We start from the raw sequence: 11,935 nt of genomic DNA on the forward strand, positions 1-11,935 counted from the left end.
AGGGAATGACATATGGCCCTTCGTAGGAAAGTGGATGGACCTTGAGGGTGTCATGCTGAGTGAAGTAAGCCAGGCAGAGAAGGACAGAAACCATATGTTTGCACTCATAGGTCTAGCAGGAAAACAAGAGAGACCTAATGGAGAACCAGGGGGAGCGGAGGAGGGAGAGAGAGTTGGGGAGAGAAAGGGATGCAAAACTTGAGAGACTATTGAATGCTGAGAATGAACTGAGGGTTGAAGGGGAAAGAGGAGCGGGGAAAAGAGGTGGTGGTGATGGTGGAGGGCACTTAAGGGGAAGAGCACTGGGTGTTGTATGGAAACCAATTTGACAATAAAATATTATGGGGAAAAAAAAGAAAAGAATTGGCCAGCTTGGTTAAATTGGTTAAGTAATTAAGCAGCCAGAAAGAAAAGTATAGTTTCTGCCGGAATTGAACCACATATTGCCTGGGCCCCTAGTGTTTTGTGCACCTTTAGTACTTATTTTGAATCCTAGATTGTATTATGCAATGCATACACTCCATAGTTATTACTTTAATTTTCCAAAATGCACCTTAACTCCAGTTGTTTCCTGAGATTTCTCTATTCTTATCTGGATAGACTTTTCTAGTAGCTTTATTTAAATCCAATTTATATGCCATTAAATTCACCTGTTTTAAATGTACAGTTTGGTGAGTTTTAATATGTATTGCATGATCCCATATATATCAAATTTCCATAACAAGCAAATCTGGAAACTTTTGTAAGAAAAAACAAACTCCAATTTTGAAGTACCTTTATTTTAAATGCAGATTAATTTTTTGAGGATAATATGAAGACAAAGTAGGCAATCAGATGAGTTGAAATGTGGGCACAGTGCAGCCCAACAAAGCCAAAATTTGAAAGGCCAATGTGTGCATATGATGAGTTCAGCTCCCTGACTTCACCAAATATCCTCCAGTAGTGAAGCAATTCGTGCAAATAAACCTGTAACACACACTAAAAAAATAAATGGAGAAATATATTGCTGATATTTCCATAGAGGTTTACAGAATGTGACTTTCTTATTGAGTATTTGCCAGAGGAATGACAAAGCCCAATGCCACTGAATTCACAGGAGTCCAGAGAATCTAGGGTTAGAATGTCTAGAGCCTAGGACATGTAAGAGGATCAACTCCTCTCCAAGAGACTATGGTCTATGCAACCCAGACCAGAAGACTAAAATTAACTGAAAGCTTTAGAATGAGAAAGATCCCAAGATTTATTAAACAGATTTCCAAAATTATTCAACAAGATAATGGTCCTGGGTTGGAGGAGGGGAGGCCACATTTTCAGCCACCTGCAGTCCCATACAGATTCTTGGTCATGTGCCACACTATGCCCAGACACGGAAATAATATAAAGCAATATTGGTAAAAAGCCTCCTTGGGTTTAGGTTGCATGAATCCAAAACAGCTCTTGGCCATGTACATCATGTGCCTAAAACAAAGATGCACTATCTCTGTACAACCATTTCTACCTCTTCAAAATTTACTACTTCAAGAAGCTTGTGTGAGACCAAACTTATGTTTAAGATGTGAAATATTTAACATGGTGCCTGGAAAAGTTGCAGATAAATGTTTGTAATAAATCAATGCGGTGATAAGAAGGGAAGGGATAAGCTAACCTGAGAGGCAGATATAACCTTGCCCATCAAGAGAAGTAAATATCCTCAACATACCCTCAAAGACCCTCAAAATTATCTAGTCTGTTTTTTTCCCCCTGAGGAATACCCATCATAAAGTCATTTTCCATTTCTCAGGAAATTCTTCCACAACAGGTGCATGGGCAATGGTGGCACTTTTTTGCTATTTTCAGTATAACTTTTATGAAAGATGAAATTAGACAGATTTCATGCTAAAGGAAAAAGTGGTAGCCAAGATGTATTACTTTGTGGTCCTTCTACTTTCTGTCTTGCTGCTGTGGAAAATCAAATGAAAGTAGAAAGCCAGAAGAACACAAGGCATTTCTCATGCCTTCTCCCACCTCAACATACTCCACTGTGAAAGTCTGGGATCTAGAAAATCCAGGAGCCACATAAAGATATCCCTTCAAAATGTGGACATTGGCTGGAGTAGCAGTGTGAATGTCAGCCGCAGTGGAGATGTCTACAGGTATTGCTAAAATTAATATGAAAAGCTCACAATGAAGCTTTTGATACTTTTCATGGAACATAAATTAGTCTCACACTTCCTCAAGCTTACATCCCCCAAAATGTATTCCTCTCTCTCTCATCTCTGCCATTATACCCGAAACCTTACCCACCAACACTCTTACATAATATATTTTATGAGGAATATATGATAGTGACATGAGAGGAATTCTAGAGGGAAGAAAACAAAGATTTAAAAAAAATGTCTTACATAAAGTATTAGTGTCTTCTTCCTCTCTGTGACATATATATCTCAAGCATCTAAAAATTAGAGAACCCTTGGGGTATCTGGGTGGCTTAGTCAGTTGAGCTTCTGACTCTTCATTTCAGCTCAAGTCATAATCCCAGGGTCATGGGATCAAGCCCCCTGTCCAGCTCTGCATTGAGCATAAAGCCTACTTAAGATTTACTCTTTCAGATGTATCCCACAGAACCTAAACACTATCTCACTATCCAACATTTTTAAAAGGTATTTTTTAAGTTAAAATTTTACAAAATTCCTCTTTCTATTTAACTTATATTTTTATTTCACTCCCCCACAGAAACGTATCCTCATACATATTTGTGCTTGAAAGCATTTAATACATTATTTTAGTGTATTATTCTACAACAAAAATGTAGATATTACTTAAATCTTTTCGTAGCCAGAAAATTCCAAGTGTTAATAATTTATTTCTGAATTTAGATATTTATACAATTTTTATGTATTTCCTCTTGGTAGCAATAGACGTAAATTATAAATCTGGACAAATATCAAAGATAAAAATATATGATTGGGCATGCATCTTATAGACAGACTTTTTTCCAATTTATGCATTCAGAGATAAATATTACTTAAAGCTGTCAGCATCACTACTATGTCTATTTTCAGTTTTATTTGTGAAGGATGACAACATATTTTTGAATAAGTTAGTTGGTAAAAAAAAAAAAAAGAAAGAAAAAGAGAAAAAGGATGTATGTCTGTTGTTTATTTTTGTTGTTGTAACGTTTATTTATTTTTGAGAGGCAGAGCATGAGCGAGGGAGGGGGAGGGACAGAGTGAGAGGAGACAAAGAATCCGAAGCAGGCTCCAGGCTCTGGCTGTCAGCACAGAGCCCGATGTGGGGCTCAAACCCACAGACTCTGAGATCATGACCTGAGCCGAAGTCGGTGAATGTCTGTTTTAATAATGTTACTCAATTCTTTAATTCCTTGTAAGTTATATGTTAAAAAAAAAACCACCTATTACCAAAAAATTAATAATTAGAGGACAAAAATTCAGAAACCACTTGATTTGCAAAATGACAGGCCATTCCATTAGAGTCACTCTCTTAGCTCTGGCACCGTGCTTCAAGTATCTTTCTGCTTAGAGTCCTAGAGGTTTTGACACATTTCTTCATCACAGGCTGGTCTCGGGCAAATAAAATTTAAGAAAGAATATGTGGAAATTGAGAATCTGGACATTTATTTCTTTAAGCTATCTGTAACTGTGTGCCTCTAAAGCAGGGTACCCCAGCTTGAAGATTACTAGTCTACCCAATTTGCTAGATATCTCTACATTAGGAGACAAATACGAGATAATAATCAGCTCAATCACTCTCATTCTATACCTGTTTAATAATGACTGCAAAGTAGCAGGTTGTAAAAATGTGTAACAAAGAATACGAAGGATATAGTTTGGGCCCTTCCAGAATGAGGTAGTCAAAAAGCTATAAAAGGACAAATAGAGGTGGGAACACTGAGTGACAGTGTCAGGACTTAAGGCTGACAGGAAAACTCTGGACAAGTACTGAAGTCCTCAAGGCTTCGAAGTGTGACAGCAAAGTCTGAAAATGAGGAAGGTGAAAGCTGGCACAGGCAAATGAAGGTCCTTGACTTGAACATGAAATGCGGGATTGTGAACAGCTTCCGCTGGGGAGGGCCACGGAACAGAAGCATCCATGACAGACAGCCAGGTCTTAGTTAAGACAAGAGCGTAGGGGACCTTAAATGTGGGGGAATTTCTTCACCACGTACCTAAACGCTTGCTGCTTTCACTTCCCTTGACTCTTTTGTGGATTTATCTCCTGTTTGTTTTAGATGTACCATAGTTCATTTATCCATTCACCTACTGTCTCAGTCAGCTTGCGGTGCTACAACAAAATACCATAGATTGGAGGCCTTAAGCAAAAAACATTTATCTCTCACAGTTTGGAAGGCTGAGAAATCTAAAATCAAGTCATCAATGAATCTGGTTCTTCACTTTGTGAGAGCCTGTTTCTTGGCTTGCTGATGCCCATCTTCTGGCTGTATCCTCACATGATGAAAAAAGAAAGCTCTGGTGTCTCTTACTCTTATAAGGCTACTAATTCCATTATGGGACTTAATCCTCTTGACATCATCAAAACCTACTTACCTCCCAAAGACACCCACCTCCTAAAACCAACATATGGGTGGTTGGGCTTCAACATACTAATTTGGGAGCAAAAACCTTCAGTCCATAACACCTACTGAAGGATATCTTGGTTGCTTCTAGGTTTTGACAATTATGTATAAAGTTGCCATAAACATCAGTAAGCAAGTTTCTTCATGGACATAGGTTTTCAACTCATTTGGATGAATATCAAGGAGTATGATTGCGGGATCATATGGTAAAAGGGTAAGACTGTATTTTGTTTTGTAAGAAATTGCCACATTGCCTTCCAAAGTCATTATACCGTTTTGCATTCCCACCAGCAATGAATGATTGTTCCTATTATTCCATGTCCTTGTTAGAATTTGAAGTCAGTGTGAGATAGTTAGGGGCCATGGGAACCAACCCCAAGTGAAAAACATGCACCTGAGGCACTTTCAGATGGCTGTTATTCCTTTTTTTTAATAATTTATTTTTTTTAATTTACATCCAAGTTACTTAGCACATGCAACAATGATTTCAAGAGTAGATTCCTTAATGCTCTTTACCCATTTAGCCCATCCCCCCTCCCACAGCCCCTCCAGCAACCCTTTGTTTGCTCTCTAATTTTAAGAGTCTCTTAGGTTTTATCTCCCTCCCTGTTTTTATATTATTTTTGCTTCCCTTCCCTTATGTTCATGTAGATTTATCTCCTTAAGGAGCTTTCCGAAGAAGAAAGGTGACTTGGGCAAGGGAGAATATTCTTTGGGTTTCAGCCATAAAAAACATTCTCCTGGGAGGAACAAGGCAGCCGCCATCAAGGGAAGGATAAGCTCCGAGATCCTCAAGTTCTTTCAAAAAATGGAGAAACAGAATGAGTGGGACAGGCTGAAGACAATGTGAGATCCTGGTGATGGCCATAGACAGCACCCACACTAATTTCAGCTTCCAAATGCCAGGACTCTTGGAACCAGATGAAAGGAAAAAAAGCCAGAATTTTAAAGTTTTATCTCTGTTCCCAAAGACAAAAGGAGGCTCAGAAAACCCCTGACGAGGCAAGATGACAATATTAGTGCTTCAGGTGCAGTTCTTTGAAAAATGAATCATTTTATTCTCCCAATAGTCTGGTGTGTTTCACCACTAGCCTTCTGATGTCCATACTAATATCAAAAAACTATAAACACCCAAGGCCTGCTGCGACTAGGAAAGATTAGAGTGGCTGTAAGGAAAAGGAAATATTCTTGACAGTTAAATTCTCTGTGGGATCAAGAGACTGAATAGTCAATTTAGAGACATCATTTTTGTATTGAAAATGCAAAGAAAGCAAAATCGTTCAATAAGGTTTTTTAAAATTCTGGCACTGTATTAAGTTGGGTTATACTGCCATCTGGTGATCATGTAATACTGTTGTGCCCAAACAGACCCTGCATCCAAACATAAAAACAGAAGCAGGGAGAGGAAGAGGGAAGCAGCAGAGACCAATTCTTACAGCGGCATTGGAAAGAACTGAATTCAGTTCTACCTTGACACAATTCAAAAGTTTCTCACAGTTCAAAGGCAACATCAAAGAAGCTGTGTGGTCAATAGCTTTGGTCTCAGGTCTACTGCTTTGACATACCTGGCACATCACTGATTTGCAACAACATTCACTACTTTACCATCGGTGGACTGGTAAAGAGAGCAGGCTGGATCCTGGCTGGGAGGCCAGCAGCGAGCTGGAGTGCACCTCATCTCCAGGCAGCAGCGGCGCCAGGAGAAAGAAAGAAGAGACAAAGAAGTAGAAATTGTATAAAAGGCTATACCCCGCTACACTCAGGGCTGTTTTTAAGGTACGAACCACTGAGCTCATGCCAGCACAAATAAAGTTGCTTCCTAGAACGAAAAGCTTCAGTGTCATGACTCTCTGTGTGAACCTTGGTCCTGTTACACTACATGGGACTGGCCTGGGAGGTGGTGACACTGTTTCACTTCCTTCATTTCAGGGGTACAAACCTCAGGACACCAGGAGAGGTGACTTCGCTTGGCACCAGCAGACCACTTGATCTGTAGGAGACTAGCCCCTCCTACTGCACCAGGTTGAGGCCCCCAGATGCACAGAGGAACCTGGTGAGGCCCAGGAAAAAGTTCCAGGAGTGCTGCTAGTCAGACTGGTAAGAACACAGGTAGTTTTGATAGACCTGTCCCTGTGAGGCAGAAGGGGAGCCCGATCTCCTCTCAGAATTGCCCAAGTAGTTCCATAGGGAATAAGGAATGAAACTGCAACTCCAAGGCACTGGGCACTGGGCTGCAGGCTAGAATTGCTATGTGACTGTGTGTGAATGAGGCTGATGGTGAAAAGGTTCTGACCTGACCAAAGGCCAAGAGACTGCTGAGTCCCAACCATGGTTCCATGGCAACCTCAAATGGCTTAAGGCGGCATCAGAATTCCTTGGAAGTCTTATCTGGGTCAGGGAGTGATACTGAACAGGGCAATGCTGAGAGGTGCCTGAAACATCTCCAAGAGGAGAGCAGCCAGAAACTGACAAAGCAAATGTACATCCTCTCCAAGTTAGCACCTCCCTAACTCCTTTTTTCCTCTCTTGTGTATGAAAGTTATCTGTCAGGGAAAGGAAATGGGTGGAAAGCAGAGTAAACCAACTGTCCTAGAATATATGTATGTTGAGTTTCAAAAAGAGAGCCTAAATGTCCATCAACTGATGAATGGATCAAGAAGATGTGGCATACACACACACACACACACACACACACACACACACACACACACACACACTGGAATAATACATGACAATGAGAAAGAATGAAATCTGGCCATTTGTAGCAAAATGGATGGACCTAAAGGGAATCATGCTAAGAGAAATAAGTCAGGCAGAGAAGAAAAAATACCATATGTTTGCACCCACAGGTCTAACAGGAGAAACCTACCAGGGGACCATGGGAAGGGAAAAGGAGGGGAAAGAGTTGGAGAGAGGGAGTGAGGCAAATCATGAGAGACTTCTGAATGCTGAGAACAAACTGAGGGCTGAAGAGGGAGTGGGGAATGGGAAGGGGGATGATGGTCATGGAGAGGGGCACTTGTGGAGAAGAGCACTAGGTGTTATATGGAAACCAACTTGGTAATAAACTATTTTTTTAAAAAGGGATATTCAGGAGACATAGTGTGAAATTAACTCCTGGGAAGCCCAGGACATTCTGTGAAATTAATTGGCCATTGTTCAGGGTGGCCTGGCCCTCTGAGGGCTCACTTGATAATGAACTAGTTGGCTGAGCATTCAGGGTCATTGTCAGGGACCCAGGCCACCCTCACCAATTTCCTTACATTGACTGTTGGCAAGACTTGGCCCTAACCCAGCTATCTTGGCTAAGATTAGTCTGTATTCAAGAGAACTATAAAGTTCTGAAGGCTCGTGTCACGGCTTTCTCCAAATGCCAGCCAAAAACTGAAAAACCCATACTGTGGAAACCCCACCTCCATATGCCCCACAGCCACCTGCACCTCCAGCTGCCCTGGCTGCCAAAACCCCACTGAAGACTGCACCTAGGCCTGAGGTCTCACCACCTCTAGCTCCACCCTACCAGCCTCTCTGGATGTGACGGGCTCACCCAGACCACAGGTCCTAACCCCATACACCCCTCCCAGAAGGTGATGAGAAGTTAAGACCAGCAGAGACAGTTCCTCCCTGGAGCAACACTGGGGAGCCCTACAGATGACACTGAGGGAACCTAGGAAACCTGTCTGTTATGATCAGGAAGTCCAGATTCAAGGAGGCCAGTGTGTTTTTGTGTACCAACCATTCACCCTACAGATCTCCTAAACTGGAAGCACCATACTCCTTCCTACATGGAGAAGTCCCAGGCTATGGTTGAACTAACGCAGTCCATAATTCAAACCCATAAACCTACCTGGATGGACTGATGCCAACCCCTCTTGTGTTGGGAACCATTTCTGAACTCACTAAGTTGAGGATACTCTTTGTGAGTATTCTTGGGCTTTGCGTGGCCTCCTGCTGTCAGATGGTGACCGACGTCTACCCCCCACTCAATTATTTTTTGAGCACCAACCCCCCAAGGCACCTTACTGATTGGTATAGGGAGTGACTTGTCCCCTTATCCTAAAATATGCTGATTGCACCTTGTAAGGAACTTACTGTAAGAACTTCTTTTGTGTTTATGGGAGTAAACATTGCATTTCCTGAAAATCCTGTTTTTCTTATACTTTCCCTTAAGCAAACAGGCTATTGCCACCTGCTCACAAAGAGCTAACTTTTGCCTTTGGTGTGCTAAAAAAAAATTATCGTGTATTTAAATGCTAACGATACATTCCTTCTAATATGATAAGTATCTAAATCACCTACATTAGTCACTATTGATAGAGATAATGCATGAGTCTTCTACCAATCTATGTTCTGGGAAATTTTTACATGCCAAAGAAATTTGTCATCAGAAATCATAGTATAAGGCAAATGCCACTTCTGTGCTGTACTCCATACATTTTATACCATAAATAAAGCTGACTCTCCCGTCAGAGCAGAGATGCCTGCCTGCTGATCAGAAAGAAACTTGTGGCTGTCTCATCACTCCCCCTTTCACCGACACCGTCCATTTTTCAGGGAACCCTGGACCGGCTTGAGCTGGACGCCGACACTCCTGACCCTCTTCAACATGGAGGAACAGTACCAAATTACCCCGGTGGCCCTAAAATTTCCTGGAAGCCATTTTCTGAACTCACAAAGTTGAGAAAATCTCCTTGTGAGGTAAGGCGGGTTTGCAAGGCTTCCCACCATCAGATGGCAACTGATGTCTACCCTCCACTCAATTATTTTTGCTTGAGCACTGACCCCCTTGCAAGGCACCTTGCTGACTGGTATGAGGAGTGACTTGTCCTCTTGTGCTAAAAATATACTAATTGTATCTTGTGAAGGAACTTATCATAGGAGTTTCTTCTTTTGTGATTATAGGAGCAAATATTACATTTCCTGAGAAACCTGTTTTTCTTTCCCTAGAGAAAACAGGCTATTGACCCCTATTTATAAAGAACTAACTCTTGCCTTTGCTATGCTAAAAACATTGCCTTGTATTTGAATGCTAAAGATACCTTCCTTCTCCATGAGATAAGCATCTAAGTCACCTACATCAGTGACTATTGATAAAGATTATGCATGAGTCTTCTACCAATCTAAGTTCTGGGAAATTTTTACATACCAAAGAAATTTCTCATCAGAAATCATAGTCTAAGGCAAATGCCACTTCTGTGCTGTACTCCATACATTTTTTTTACCATAAATAAAGCTGACTCTCCCATCAGAGCAGAGATGCCCATATAAGGAGCAGAGATGCCTGCCTGGTGATCAGAAAGAAACTGAGGCTCTCTCACTCCTGTTCGCCAACACCGTCCATTTTTCAGGGAACCCTGGACCTGCTGGGGCTGGACTCTGGCAAAAATGGTTGGAGGAGAATATCCCATCTGGGACACTAGACACTCAGGTTGATGTTCATGCTCACTTCCCTGGAAAGGACCCCAAATGGGACTCAAATGAATCAATTGTGGATGCAGGGTTCATGAGGACTGAATGGTATCGAGAAGCCCATCTAAATGACATGAAGTAAGGGAGAAAAAAGGCCATAAATATGAATAAAATGTCAGACGTGCTCCAGGGATCCAAGGAAAGCCAGAGCCAGTTCTATGAGAGCCTATGTGAGGCATTTTGTCCTTACCCTCATTTAGACACAGAGGAGCCAGTTAACCAGTGGATGGTCAACACAGATTTCGGAATGCTCCTAGAATGGTGCCCCATGAGGACAGGGTCAGGACAAAAAGGGGAACGGTGCAGAGGAGAGTCTCCTCCAGGACCATAGTTAGGATGGGACCAGTGTGTTCAGTGTTGTCTGATAGGCCACAGGAAAAATGAGTGCCCCCTACAGCCAGATAATTCTCAGGAGGGCCCCAAGATAGAGAAAGAGGTCATGTGGTCCAGGGCCAGCACCAACCAGCATCATGACCTCATCAGGCTCCTGAAGATGATTTTGTGTGGCTATGCACCATGGAGAACTATGAGGAGGATCAGGAGAGACCAGGCTGTGTTTTGTTAGGTCACCAAGAGCTGGTGATCTGAATAAATATGGGGAGGGGGGGCGACCCATCAACTGTAGATACTGGGGCAGAACACTCAGTGGTGACCCAAACCGTGGACCCTCTTGCACCAAGACAAGCCACCCTTGTGGGGGCCATGGGCAATCAGACATACTGTCCCTTCTTGCTGTCTCAGCATTGCAACTCAAGTGACCATGAAGTCGTCCATAAATTCCTGTACCTCCCTGACTTCCTTGTGGCTTTAATGGCCCATGACCTATTGGGAAAGCTGTAGACCAGATAACTTTCAGTTCTTAGGGACAAGCTGCCCTGACCCTATGGAAACAAAAGCAAAGATTATGACTCTCACGATTCCCCAAAGAGAAGAGTGGGATCTCTACAGTCTCAGAAAAAGCAACAACAGGGACTCTGAACTGCCCTTCAAAGTACCAGGGGTGTGGGCTGAGGGCTAGATTTCTCATCATGTGACCCATGTATTCACATAACCAGATCAGGCCAGGGATTCACCTGGACCTTATTGCACCATACTCACTTCTCATGCAAACACAATAAGGCCACCTATTCTATCTGCCAACAAAAGATCCAATACATTTGTTTTGACCCAAAATGCTCCCAAACTGAAGAATGGTTGGAGGTCCAACACTTACAGGAAGGGGTGAGAATTAATCAGCCAAACCCAGGTTACTAACTCCACCTGCCAATATTGGTACTTCCTGATGTGGGTGTACCTATTAACCCCTTTTGGGGTTCAAAATTGCAAAGGTCTACCATGGGACTGAGAATACAGGCTCAAAGACAAGTATATGCGTGAACAGGCCTCACCCCAATTCATGTGTTACGGTAGCCACTGGGCTTACTGTCCTGTGTCTTCTGGGCCACTTAGAAAGATGAAGAGAAGGTGGTACTCCTCCAAAGGGGGCATTATCCTCCAGCTCTAAATTGGGAGCCTGTAACCCCATTAATTTCACTATGTTCAATCCAGGAGACCCAAAATGGGAAAATGGCCTCAGGATTGGTATATAGGGAAAACGGCTTCAGGCACTGATCCAGGAACCATGTTTGCTATCTCACTTCAAGCCTCAATTATAAAGTCTTTCATTTCTTTTTGAGGAAATAGAAAGTAGCCCTCCCCCATATCCACCACAACAAGAAACCTGTTCCTTACCTAAACAAAAACCCAAAATAGGGGGCTCCAAGCATCAAAGAATATGTTAGAGCCCCTTCTTAAGGGGCTATGCTACACCCCCACTGGGTTGGCACTCAGTTTTTTGGGTGTGAACCCACTGAGCCCCTGCCAGCACGAATAAAGTTGCTTCCTGGAAAGAAA

The sequence above is a fragment of the Suricata suricatta genome, chromosome 10 (genome assembly GCF_006229205.1).
Source record: "Suricata suricatta isolate VVHF042 chromosome 10, meerkat_22Aug2017_6uvM2_HiC, whole genome shotgun sequence".
NCBI lineage: Eukaryota > Metazoa > Chordata > Mammalia > Carnivora > Herpestidae > Suricata > Suricata suricatta.